The sequence below is a fragment of the Nerophis lumbriciformis genome, linkage group LG25 (assembly GCF_033978685.3).
Source record: "Nerophis lumbriciformis linkage group LG25, RoL_Nlum_v2.1, whole genome shotgun sequence".
NCBI classification, from domain to species: domain Eukaryota; kingdom Metazoa; phylum Chordata; class Actinopteri; order Syngnathiformes; family Syngnathidae; genus Nerophis; species Nerophis lumbriciformis.
Genome location: NC_084572.2, coordinates 12,964,779 through 12,979,526, shown reverse-complemented (window position 1 = coordinate 12,979,526; position 14,748 = coordinate 12,964,779). Strand labels below are relative to the sequence as shown.

At 37.6% G+C, this 14,748-nt stretch overlaps 1 long non-coding RNA gene across 1 annotated transcript in view; it reads right to left on the bottom strand.

Annotated features, from left to right (window-relative positions):
* LOC133621997 (uncharacterized) overlaps positions 1 to 13,601 on the bottom strand; it is a 33,416-nt gene extending 19,815 nt beyond the window's left edge. Inside the window, exon 1 of the long non-coding RNA XR_009817727.1 lies at positions 13,374 to 13,601. This is a non-coding gene — a long non-coding RNA (uncharacterized lncRNA). The remainder of the gene's footprint in view (positions 1 to 13,373) is intronic.
* Positions 13,602 to 14,748: the final 1,147 nt, after the last annotated feature.

The following is a 14,748-nucleotide window of genomic DNA, read 5'->3' as shown; positions in this document are numbered from 1 at the left end:
GCCGCTGGACAGCAGCAGCGTGGAGTATCTTATAATGTGCTTTGTGGCAATTCCAACTCGGATCTTGGCGTTAGTTGCTATGTTGAGTGGCACTTTCCATCATTTTCAGCGGACTGTATTAGACTTAGACTCAGACAAACTTTGTTGATCCACAAGGGAAATTGTTCCACACAGTAGCTCGGTTCCAAAAGATGGAAAAGGTAAGGGTGGAAAGGATAATGCAGGTATTAAGTAGACAAACAATTTATCAAATATATATATATATATATATATATATATATATATATATATATATATATATATATATATATATATATATATATATATATACAGTATATAATATATACTGATATATTACATTATTATTAGGGATGTCCGATAATATCGGACTGCTGATATAATCGGCCGATAAATGCTTCAAAATGTAATATCGGAAATTATCGGTTTCAAAATTATCGGTATCGGTTTTAAAAAGTAAAATGTATGACTTTTTAAAACGCCGCTGTGTACACGGACGTAGGGAGAAGTACAGAGCGCCAATAAACCTTAAAAGGCACTGCCTTTGCGTGCCGGCCCAGTCACATAACATCTAGGGCTTTTCACACACACAAGTGAATGCAAGGCATATTTGGTGAACAGCCATACAGGTCACACTGAGGGTGGCCGTATAAACAACTTTAACACTGTTACAAATATGCGCCACACTGTGAACCCACACCAAACAAGAATGACAAACACATTTCGGGAGAACATGTAACACAACATAAACACAACAGAACAAATACCCAGAACCCCTTGCAGCACTAACTTTTCCGGGATGCTACAATATACACCCCCCACTACCCCCCCCCCCCCCCACCTCAACCCCGCCCACCTCAACCTCCTCATGCTCTAGTATACTCTGGACTGAAGCTGTGCCTTCATTGTTTTTGTAGCTGTTGTTTTGAGGCATGTTTAAAAAAAACAACAAAATAATGCACTTTGTGAAAGTCAAAGTAAAGTATTTCCCATAGTTGTAGTGGGTATTAGGATTATCTCAGGGAGGGCATGTCCCAAATTCCAAGCTGCTGTTTTGAGGCATGTTAAAAAAAATAATGCACTTTGTGACTTCAATAATAAATATGGCAGTGCCATGTTGGCATTTTTTTCCATAACTTGAGTTGATTTATTTTGGAAAACCTTGTTACATTGTTTAATGCATCTAGCGGGGCATCACAACAAAATTAGGCATAATAATGTGTTAATTCCACGACTGTATAGATATCGGTATCGGTTGATATCGGAATCGGTAATTAAGATTTGGACAATATCGGAATATCGGATATCGGCAAAAAAGCCATTATCGGACATCTCTAGTTCGAACTGTAGGCTACTTTGGATTAGAAATGGCAACCAATAACAAGTAGATAGAGAAAAGGAAGGAGCTTTTTGACTACAGCGCGGACTACAATGGCGGACGCGTGCAAATTTCCGGGGCTCATGCAGATCCCAAAAACACATCAGCAGGTTGGTTCAGGAAGTTGGTTCTTCATACAAAACACCAGATAATATGTCTCCTAATAGGTGCCATTTTGGGGTCCTTATACACACACAACATAATAATACCCTTATGTTGAAGCACAGTACGTCTGACTATGGTAGCCGACATGCTCTGTGTTCCATCAAGTGGTGCGGCTTCATAGCTTATCAAAGTCGTACTAAAACATTTTGACAGATTTTTGAGCGCTGTGTGTAATTTTTTTACATTCTCAATGAAACATTAAAGTTTTGGTGTTGCTTGCAATCCACACGTATCTCTTATGTGTGACTGGTCACTCTTATTGTTACACCATGTACCACAACCAGAATCAATACGTACATTAGGCGCACCGGGTTATAAGGCGCATTGTTGATTTTTGAGAAAACTAAATGATTTTAAGAGCGCATTTTAGTCTGAAAAATACAGTACATCTGGTCTGATTAAGCTAATGCTACATTGCTAACGTATCACGACATTTGTCAATGGAGTTATCTTGTAATAATTATATAGCACAGTGCAGACAAAAAGTTAAATGTAGTTCAACACGCTAACAAACTATGTATACTAAACCTTAACTCTTAAACTCAGTGTCCTACTTGCTAATATCAATAGTCAGGAGGATGCTACATGCTAACGTATTATTACAAATAATCATATATTAACTGTTACTGGACTTACTGCTGCATTGTATACACCGTTGCTATAAACTAGAAACTATTTCCGCCATTAAATATATTTTTGAGTAAATCTTTCTGTATATTGCCCATCGGACCAAGAAGAAGTACCTACTTGGTATGAGGTTGTTGTAGTGACCTCTGCTGGTCAATGCAGCTAACAACAGAGCATTTTAGCTTACAGGTCTCCTGTGGACATGTTTTTTTTGTTTGGGTTATAAATACTATACCAAATATAAAAATGGCGAACTCGCGCAAGCCCTAGCAGGAAAAGGTTTGCTATGCATGGAGAGATGACTGATGTCACAAGTCGGCTCATTTGGAAGACAGAGAAATTGTTTGATAAGTATCTCCTCATCGTGTATTCACATTTTCGGCACTTATGGGGATCCTAAATACACAAAAACCGGTGCCAACAGGCAAGAAAAGTGGGGTTTGCGTATTGTGAACCCTTAAAATGTTTAAACAAGTGGATTTTAACATTAGAGGAGAGGGCCTGATATTCCTCAGCGAAGAAGTTTTCAACCTTTTCGGAGCCAAGGCACATTTTTTTAATTGAAAAAATTGTGAAGGACGATACCACCAGCAGAAAACATTAAAAAAATGAAACTCAGTAGCCGATATTGACAGTAAAAAGTCGTTCTCGCAATTGTTGGATATGAATTCAAACCATAACCAAGCATGCATCACTATAGCTCTTGTCTCAAAGTAGGTGTACTGTCACGACCTGTCACATCACGATGTGACTTATTTTGAGTTTTTTGGTGTTTTCCTGTGTGTAGCATTTTAGTTCTTGTCTTGCGCTCCTATTTTGGTGGCTTTTCCTCTTTTGTTGGTATTTTCCTGTAGCAGATTCATGTCTTCCTTGAACGCTAGGCCCCACACCTGCTTTGTTTTCGCAATCAAGACTATTTAAGTTGTGCGCACGCTATCCTTCTTTGTGGGGACATTGTTGATTGTCATATCGTGTACGGATGTTCTTTGTGGACGCCTTCTGCTTCACACTCTGTAAGTCTTTGCTGTCGTCCAGCATTCTGTTTTTGTTCACTTTGCAGCCAGTTCAGTTTTAGTTTCGTTTGGCATAGCCATCCATAAGCTTCAATGCCTTTTCTTAGCGGCACTCACCTTTTGTTTATTTTTGGTTTAAGTGTTAGATACCTTTTTACCTGCACACTGCCTCCCGCATATTGTGATCACGACAAACTATGTTCCCGACATCTACAAAGCAATTAGCTACCTGCTGCCACCTACTGGTATGGAAGAGCATTACACGGTTACTCTGCCGAGCTCTAGACAGCACCGACACTCAACAACGGCACATTTACCAGTTATAAGTTCTGGTTTGCAAAAAATATTTTTTATCTAATTAGGTGAAATTACCTAATCTCCCATGGCACACCAAACTGTATCTCACGGCACACTAGTGGTTGAAAAACACTGCCTTAGCGTACCTTTAAAAGTCACAGATATTACACATGATTATAAATGATGTACTGTAATGTGAATGGAAAACACAACAGGAGCTTTAACACAACTGGAAGTTATTACAAAAATATGTGTGGTAAATATTACTTACCGTAGCTTTCAAAGCCACACTAATTGCAAAATAAGCTGACATGTATTCCTTACTGTTGTTTTAAAAGTTACAATCATCACAAATTAAAAGCACCAAAAAAATCCTTACTTTAAAAATCACTATAATAGCAAAGTAGGAGTAGTGCAGTGGAGTGGGATAAAAATTCCTTACCGTGGTTTTAAAAGTCTAATTGCAAATTTAAATGAGTTCAGGTAGTGGAAAAATCATTCCTGAATTTAGCTTTGAAAGTCGCTGTTGCTGCAAATTTATACAAACATGTTTGTTGCAGGTTTAAAAAAACAACAACATTTACTGTTGCTTTAAGTCAGAATTAAATTAAGGAGTGCTGTAGATTTAATAGTCAGACATTTTTCTTACTGTTGCTTAAAAATGGACAATAATTGTAAATTAAGAGGAAAGCTGTAGCTTTAATAGTCATAAATAATGCAGATCAAGAGGACAAATGTTTGCTACTGTTGCTTTAAAATCCACAGTAGGTGTAAAGTAAGAAGAATGCTGTGGATGTATTAGTGATAAATAATGCAGATTAAGAGAACACATATTCATCGCTGTTGCTTTAAAAGTCACAATAAGCAGGTGAAGAGTGCAGTGGGATCAGGCAGAAGTTCCTTAACCTGCAAATTAAGGTGAGTTTGCGGAAACAGGCAATTATTCCTTATTGGAGCTTTAAAAGTCACAACTACAGCAGATTTTTACAAAAGTGCGTGTGACGCAGGGTGAGAATTAATATTCTTTACGATTTCTTTAGAAGTCACAATGATCGCAAATTGAGAGGACAAATATTCCCTACTGTTGCTTTAAAAGTCACAGCAGGTGTAAATTAAGGAGCTTTAAAAGGTCTAAAACAGGGGTCCCCAAACTTTTTGACCCTGGGGCCGCATTGGGTTCAAAAATATTTGGCCAGGGGCCGGGCTATATACCCACACACACACACACACACACACACACACACACACACACACACACACACACACACACACACACACACACACACACACATACATACATACATACACACACACACACATACATACATACATACATACATACATACATACATATATATATACGTACATATGTATGTATGTATGTATGTAAACTCTGGAACCATCTCCCTCTCCATGTGAGACATGGCTTCTTTGGCTACTTTTAAGACCCTTCTTAAGACCCATTTTTATTCACTGGCTTTCAACTCAGCATGAGACTTTCAACTGTTTTTAACTTTTGTAACTGTTTTTAACTACTTTTATCTAAAAAATTGTTCTTAGGATAATTTGTATTTGCTTTTTCAATGTGTATTTTACTTCTGTTTTAAATGTTATTTTTTAGTATGTCCTTTGCCTCTATTACTTTGTGGTGTACAGCCCTTTGTTCTTCAACTGTGGTTGTTTTTAAAGGGCTTTATAGATAAAGTTGGTATATATATATATATATATATATATATATATACAGTATATATATATATATATATACAGTATATATATACAGTATATATATATATATATATATATATATATATATATATATAAAAAGTCATATGTCCACTGATGTTTAAAAACTCGGAGTCTATTTTACGTTTCCCCAACGATTTCGGGGTTTTCTTTCCTAATTGCACTTGCCGCGCGGTCACCCGACAATGCGGCGCGAGCGTGATGATAAAGTGAAAGTACCAATGATTGTCACACACACACTAGGTTTGGCGAAATTATTCTCTGCATTTGACCCATCCCCCTTGATCATGTCACGTTATCGATGGGAAAATGCATTTTTAGACACTATGGTTTGCCTGGGCGCCTAGGAGACCCTGAGAGTAACAAGCGGTAGAAAATGGATTGATGGATGGGCTAGAAAGGACAGATTAAGAAAAATAATAATTAAAAAATTAAAAAAAATTAAAAGTTTAATTTTTTTTTTTTTTTGCTCGGGACTACCCACGAGTCGGATTTTGGACGTTGGCGGGCCGTATCTGGCCCGCGGGTTGAGTTTGGAGACCACTGGTCTAAAATTGCAATAATTATTCATGTAAATTGAGTGCAACACTTTTTCCTGACTGATGCTTTAAAAACTATCACTTTAATCATGAATAAGTGGAAGAATATGCCCTTCTGTTGCTTCAAGGAACTTTGTTGTCATGTGAGCACACATGAGACACGTGAGAGAGTATAGGGCTTGATGAGCAGACAAATATCCCTTAATGTTGCTTTAAAAAACACTAATGCTGCAAGTTCCCTAAAATTGCTTTAACCCACAGAAATGTGGCACTACATAATCCGGGCGAATGAAGCAATTCCTTACTATTGCTTTAAGAGTCACACAAATTGCAAATGGTTACAATGGTAAGAGGTTGTTAGAGTTAGTCACAAATGTTGCACATGTAGTTGGAGCGTGTGATGACAGATATTCCTTACTGTAACGCGGATGTCAGCAACCCGTGGTTCTCGAGCTACATGCGGCTCTTTAGCGCCGCCCTAGTGGCTCCCTGGAACTTTCTTTTTTTTTAAAAGGATAGAAAATGTAAAAAGATGGGGGAAAAAATATTTTTTTTTGTTTTAGTATATTTTTTGTTTGAGCACAAACATGACACAAACCTTCCTAATTGTTAGAAAGCCCACTGTTTAATATGTTTGTGTGTATGCTTCCCTGATGACAGTATTTGGTGAACATCGTTTTGTCCTACTAATTTCGGCGGTCCTTGAACTCACCATAGTGTGGACTGTGACGCAACAGTTTGTTTACATGTAAAATCTTCCACTCCTTTTGTCTCATTTTGTCCACCAAAAGTTTTATGCTGTGCGTGAATGCACAAAGGTGCGCTTTGTTGATGGTATTGACTTGTTGGAGTGCTAATCATTGATATTTGGTCAGTGCACGACTGCAAGCTAATCAATGATAACATGCTATTTAGGCTAGCTGTATGTACATATTGCATCATTATGCCTCGTTTGTAGCTATATTTGAGCTCATTTAATATCCTTTACTTGTATCCTCTTTGTATTTAATTTATATTTGCATGTCTCATGACACATTATCTGTATGTAATATTGGCTGCATTTCTGATAGTTGTTTGTGTGCCATGTTGTTCCAGACCACAGCAAACGTTACCGAGCTTGCCAAAGACTGCCCTTTCCTTCAACTTGGACACACACATCTATACCGTTGGCCATTAAAAGCCAGTAATTTCCAGGAGTTATCTCACCTTCTGAATATCCTCTGATTTACTAATGTTTTCTAATGTTGTAAAAATCTGTAGACTAAATATTACATTTCAACATTTCTGTCAACGAAGATTTGCTTCAGCCTGCGACATATAGTCATTTTGATAGTAGGCTATTATAGCTACCCAGGACACGTTGGGAAGACTATGTCTCCCGGTTGGCCTGGGAACGCCTCGGGATCCCCCGGGAAGAGCTGGACGAAGTGGCTGGGGAGAGGGAAGTCTGGGCTTCCGTGCTTAGGCTGCTGCCCCCGCGACCCGACCTCAGATAAGCGGAAGAAGATGGATGGATGTATGGATGGATGGCTATTATAGCTAATATAGACACTTACGTCATGTGTTGCCTTCATTATAAGACTTATATACAGCTTTTCATTTTTGGCGGCTCCAGACAGATTAGTTTTTTTGTATTTTTGGTCCAATATGGCTCTTTCAACGTTTCGGGTTGCCGACCCCTGCTGTAACGTGTATAAAGTTATAATAATATCGTGACCAAATATTCTTTACTGTTGCTTTACCAACATGTCAGCCATCCCCACCTCATCCCACAATAAACATTCAACCTCAAATAAATGAAACAAAACAAACAAATAATAAACAACACGGTGCCTCATTTTCGGTTGTTTCAGCGACTTAGGGCCAGAAATCCCGAAACCGAGCACTGGTGTCCTCAGTGATGCGCCCTGCAGGGTTTGTCCATCAGTGTGAGTGTTCCTCCTCCTAATCCACTCCCCTGGGACGTCTGCATCCGCTTGATGGTCCTTCCTGGGCGGACATGCTGGACGGGATTGGCGCTAAGACCCTTTGTAATCCTCCACTCATCTGGTGGTCTGTAAAGGAGATGCGCCTCGAAAACAAGTGTGTGTGTGTGTGTGTGTGTGTGTGTGTCAGTGCTGGATGTTCACTAATGATCCCCACAAGCTCCCCACGAGAGCAATACACTGGCTTTTGTCGATATATTTGTGATGTCTTTACCGCGACAACGCAGTGGAGCTCATTTGTCTTTGTGTGATCAGAGAAGCGGGGGACTCACGACTTAAATGTGACATTTGAGGGTTGCGATGCTAATCAAAGATTATTTCCTCATATAAGCAAGCAGTCATGGAGTCTCTTAGTCACACACACACACACACACACACACACACACACACACACACACACACACACACACACACACACACACACACACACACACACACACACACACACACACTTAATGGCTTCCTAATTGTCAGAGGCAGAGCATTGCGCATAATCAGGAGAGTGCAGCATGGTGAACACAATGTTTGTCATGTGCAATGTACGACACACGCAAGCAACCACTTCCTGTCTCCTCTCCTTTTTGGTTGGAAACACGGCATGGGATGAATTCATCATCGATATCATCACCATAACATTGGTATCATCACAATAACATCGGTGTATGTTCCACCGAGAGCAATACAATCAATGCCTCTATTATGCACATGTTATTTTCTGCCTTGTATACTGAATGTTTAAAGTTACAACATGTAATAATTATTGACGTGGACATCTTTATCAACGTACACGTTAGCTTGTCCTTAAGGGGAATGCTGTCACTGGCATAAATCACCTATTTTGTTAGCCTTAATATTGGTGGACCAGCCAGGACACATGCCGTGTTATGTGTCAGTTCTGTTCAGTTTCAGTTTCAGTTTATTTGGAACATACATACGATACAATGTAATGCATCACACATTTCCAGTTGTTTCATTACAGCACGTCCGAAAAGGAGTAGGAAGAAGCAAAGCTTATTTAATCCTACCCCTTTTCATACCATAGCAATTGTATCCAATGTCCTTGTTCTCTGTAACGGAACAGTGAACAAATAAATAATAATAAATAATATACCATAGTAAGCAAACAAATAATAAATACATAAATAATCTTTGTCTCAATAAAAAAAAGGGTTCAAGATGTTCATCATAATTCTTGTTCTGTGTACTTTGTGAACACTTGTAGTTTGAACAGTCTCTTAAACTGAATCATATTGGTGCTTTGTTTGATTTCTTTGCTTAATCCATTCCATAATTTAATTACACATACTGATATGCTAAAGGTTTTAAGTGTTGTACAAGCATACAAATGTTTTAAATTAGATGTTCCTCTAAAGTTATATTTCTCCTCTTTTGTTGAGAAGAATTGTTGTACATTCTTGGGTAGCAGGTTATAGTTTGTTTTGCATAATTTTAGCTGTTTGCAAATGCACCAAATCATTGAATTTCAATAATTGTGATTTAATAAATAAAGTGTTTGTATGTTCTCTATATCCAACATTGTGTATTATTCTAATTGATCTTTTTTGTAACATCGTTAGTGAATGAAGCGCACATTTGTAGTTGTTTCCCAAAATTTCTACACAATAACTCAGATATGGTAACACGAGCGAGCAGTAGAGAATATGAAGTGATTTTTGGTGTAGAACAAGGGTCCCCAAACTTTTTGAGTCAGGGCCGCATTGGGTTAAAAAAATTTGGCCGGGGGCCAGGCTGTATATATGTATGTGTATATATATATATATATATATATATATGTCTTAGTATGTGAATGCTCCCATTAAAATCTCCTGATGATTGAGGGAACCCCCTCATGAAACAGGCCTGTAGAGATGAAATAGTCTTGTGATTTTTTTCCCACACATACATACATATACATATATATATATATATATATATATATATATATATATATATATATATATATATATATATATATATATACACATTGTCTTTATAATCTGTTTTGTCATTTAACATTAATTAACATTGATGTTCATCAACATTTAACATTGTCACGTTATGGATGGGAAAATTCATTTTTAGACAATATGATTTGCCTGAGCGGCGAGGAGACACCGAGAGTAACAAGCGGTAGAAAATGGATTAGAAAGGAAAGATTAAAAAATAAATAAATAAAAATGAAAACTTTTTTTTCTTAACTTGGGACTTCCCGTGGGCCGGATTTTGGATGCTGGGGACCCCTGGTCTAGAACATGTTGTGCTTTATTCATTATTGACGTGTTTCTTGCTACTTTATGTTGTATTTTTTTTTTTTTTTACATGAGATTTCCAGTTCGTTTTACCATCTATTATTACACCCAAAAACTTGTTTTATTTTACCCTTTCTATATCTACTCTGTTTAGACGACTCTCTGTGCTTTTACTTGTTTATTTGAACACGTGGCGTCATAACAGATTGTTTTATTCAATTCCAATATGCAATATAAAACACATGATGTTAGTACATCAGTCGAGGAAAATGATCAAACTCCATAAATAACATCCTGTAATTTGATTTTGATATCATTTTTTTTATCTTGATAGATTGAAAATTAACACAAGTGAGTTGACTGATGAACATTATCACATAATTTATTTAGAAAATATAAATAACGACAAATAAATTATACTATTAACCGCAACACTCATGCATAAACTCATGTTTCATCAAACATAAATTAACGTTGTTAACCTAGGGTAATCTGGGTAACACATGGCACACTGACAAAGCTTAACCTATTGTTACTATAACAATCTACAAGGTTAATATAGCTGGCTTCTCTTTCTTCCCCTCCATGTATCTGCTTTCTTTTGTATCTCTAGTTATCATTACGTATATGTATTGTTGCATTTGAACAACTGTATTGTTGCTAATAGAGGTAAATTATTGGTATTGTTCATTATCAATAGTGCTATTTCTATTGGTATTTGTATTGCTCCATTTGTAGTGTAATAATGCTCATTGTCATTTCTGTATTATTATTTATTTCACTAACTGCTTCTTTGCTATCACTTTTACCATCATATTTGTACACATCCTATTTGCTGATGTTGCTCTATTGTTGTTATTGTTGTGTTTGCTGTTGTTGTTCTTGTCTCTTTGTCTTATCCCTCCTCTTGTCCCCACAATTTCCCCCTCTGTCTTCCTTTTTTTCTCTTTCTATCCCCTCCTGCTCTGGCCCGGCTGCACCAAATGATAATATAAATACATTTAATAAAGTCAAATACAAATAAGGCAACGAGAGAAGTATCCCACACTTCTTTTTTGTAAAGTAAATTTCTACATCTCAGATGGGTGTCGACATCAACAATATGATTTGCCTGAGAAGCTGGACAGGACAAAAAAATAAAAATAAATAAATGAATAAATTAACCGCAACAGGTAATTGTAAAAAAAACAACCCAAACAACATTATGATTTGTACAATTTCAGAATGTGCTTGTTCTATTTTTAGACAAAAGGAAAACAATCTGAAGTTGTCTTTATTTTTAAGTTATCGTGCCGTGATTTTACCAGTCCGCCCCACTTGGGAGTAGATTTTTCCCCATGTGGCCCCTGATCTAAAATGAGTTTGACACCCCTGGGCTGGATATTCTTTACTGTAGCTTTAAAAGACACAAATGTTACAACAGTAAGACTGCAGTACAGAGGCAGGGCAATTATTCTTTACTGTAGCTTAAAAAAATACAATCATTGTAAATTAAGGGGATAGATATTCCTTACTGTCAATTGTTACTTATTGCAAATGTAAGATGGATGTTGAGGGAGAAAAATTATGTTTCTAAATATTTTTTCCTTAAAACAATTTCAGGCAGAAAAACATTCCTTGTTATTATTGCAACTGTAACATGGGTCTCAAAGTCAATTTACCTGGGGGCTGCGGGAGGCGGAGTCTGGGTGAGCGCATTAGGTTGAGTTGAGTTGAGTTTGTGTTTATGTGGAACATGCATGCATACAACATGATACATCACAATTTCCAGTGTCTCTATTCAACATGTTCGAAAAGGAGTAGGAAGAAGCAGAGCTTATTTAATCCTACCCCTTTTCCTTTACATAGCAGTTGCTAAAACTTTTGTTCACTTCCTGTTCTCAATTTATTCACAATATACTTCATAAGTAATAACAAAAAAAAATAAAAAATAATAATAATAATTGGTGAAGTAAGTTATATTTCATATGGTGAGATGAGTAAGATTATCTTGAAAATGAATGGATGGATGAGATAAATTCAGAATGTTTATCATGGTTCTTCTTTGTACTTTGTAAACACTTTAAGTTTGAAGAGTTTCTTGAAGTAGATCATATTAGTACATTGTTTGATTTAATTCCACATACTGATATATTGAAGGTCTTAAGTGTTGTACGTGCGTACGAATCTTTTAAATTACATTTTTCTCTAGGATGTTTCTCTTCTTTTGTTGAGAAGAATAGTTGTATATTCTATCTTGGGTAGCAGGTTATAGTTTGCTTTGTGTATAATTTTAGCTGTTTGCAAATTCACTATGTCGTGGAATTTCAGTATTTTCCATTCAATGAATAAAGGGTTTGTATTTTCTCTATATCCAACATTATGTATTATTCTAACTCATCTTTTTTGTAACACCGTTAGGTATTCCACAAGAAAAGCTTTGTTTAAAAAAAAAAAAAAAAGAAATCTGCATTTCTCAAATGTCTTTATTTTTAACACAAATTAAGATTAAAAAAAATGAATGAACGAATTAAGAATGAACAAGAACATTAGTAAATATTTGTTTGGGGATCTAACATATTTGAATTACACTCAGTGTTTCTGTCGCGTTGAGCCGACATGCGGAGAACGTCTAGCCGCACGGAGAACGTACGTCATTTCCGTAATGTGCGTTATTTCCGCCAAAAAAATTCCCGGGATAGCGAGCGCAAAAAGGCGACTGCTGTGTTATCTGCCGTGCTGTTACTCGAAAAATAAGCAGAATGACACTGTGTTGTTGTTGTTGTTGTAAACGTAGTCATGGAAACAAAAAAAACAATTGAAATTAAATATAAATATTTTTAGTGTTGATCGTGTGAGGCAATGCAAATACAAAATGACCCACAAATAACGGTGTGTCCATATAATTGGTTCCGGGTGATCGGGGACGGTTATTGCGAACGGACGCTAAGTGACAGCGTACTGCATGAGGTTCCTTTGAGTTCCTAACTTTTCTTTCACCCCGCCGCTCTAGTACTTTGAATTATTCCACCAGAAAGAGAGACAATTATACGTGTCACATCCGCGGTGGCACAGGTTGGGTCAGTTGCATTGTTTTGAGTATTTCCCGGCCGTCCCTAATGTAGTGACCGCGTGACTTTTCGTATTTCCGCCCGGGCTGGAGGCGGAGCCACGTGACACCCACAGCTGATTCTAATCAACCCCATTCAGCTGTTTGTTTTATTGTTAATTTTTGTTTGATGCCGCACGCTACGATAAAGGTAAAGATCGACCAACCCTGCTCGTCGTGTTTTGCCATTTTGTGCCTTTTTGTTCTATTCTGACTGTAGTTTAGGTTGAATCATTGACAGCGTGGGCAATTAAACACTTGTCGCACTCACCGCTCTTGTCCTCGCCTCTTTTTGGGATCCACGGCAGTAATCCACGACATTACGTATAATGTCCCGCTGGGTGGCAACTTAAAAAAACTTTTTTTATTTATTTATTTGCAAGTGTTGTGAACGCAGCGTGCTAGGACTACACGCTGAATAAAAGTCTCCATGGCAACGCTGCTGTCACCTTCACTTGTCAAGCCCGGTCGATGTCCCGCCCCCTGAGAGTCATACCCCACTGTGATTGGTCGGTTCGTTCAGCTCCGTACACCACACTATATATTGTCAATTGTAAACCTCACAGGCCGCACTAACATTGAACTTTCATATTAAGGTGGGGACCACAAAATATCGTCTATTGGCCCGCTGGCCATGAATTTAAGACCCCTGGTGTCGGCTGAGAACAATATTCCTCTTTGTTTAAAATGTACAATTTCAAGTCAATACACATCTAAGGAGAGTGCCAGGACAGAAAAAAATGCATATTGTTGCTTTAAATGTCAATAGTTGTACAGTACATTAGGGCAGTGTTTTTCAACCTTTTTTGAGCCAAGGCACATTTTTTGCGTTGAAAAAATCTGGAGCACACCACCAGCAGAAATCATTAAAAAATTAAGCTCAGTTGACAGTAAAAAGTCGTTGTCACCATTGTTGGATATGACTTTAAACCATAACCAAGCATGCATCAATATAGCTCTTGTCTCAAAGTAGGTGTACAGTCACGACCTGTCACATCACGCCGTGACTTATTTTGACTTTTTTGCTGTTTTCCTGTGTCGGGTTTTAGTTCTTGTCTTGCGCTCCTATTTTGGTGGCTTTTTCTCTTTTTTTGGTGTTTTCCTGTAGCAGTTTCACGTCTTCCTTTGAGCGATATTTCCCGCATCTACTTTGTTTTAGCAATCAAGAATATTTTGGTTGTTTTTATCCTTCTTAGCGGGGACATTGTTAATTGTCATGTCATGTTCGGATGTACATTGTGGAGGCCGTCTTTGCGCCACAGTAAGTCTTTGCTGTCGTCCAGCATTCTGTTTTTGTTTACTTTGTAGCCAGTTCAGTTTTAGTTTCGTTCTGCATAGCCTATCCTAACTTTCATTGCCTTTTCTTAAGGGCACTCACCTTTTGTTTATTTTTGGTTTAAGCATTAGACACCTTTTTACCTGCACGCTGCCTCCCGCTGTTTCCGACATGTACTAAGCAATTAGCTACCGGCTGCCACCTACTGATATGGAAGAGTATTACACGGTTACTCTGCCGATCTCCAGACAGTACAGACACTCAACAACAACACAACATTTGCAGACTATAATTACTGGTTTGCAAAAAATATTTTTAACCCAAATAGGTGAAATTAGATAATCTCCCACGGCACACCAGACCGTATCTC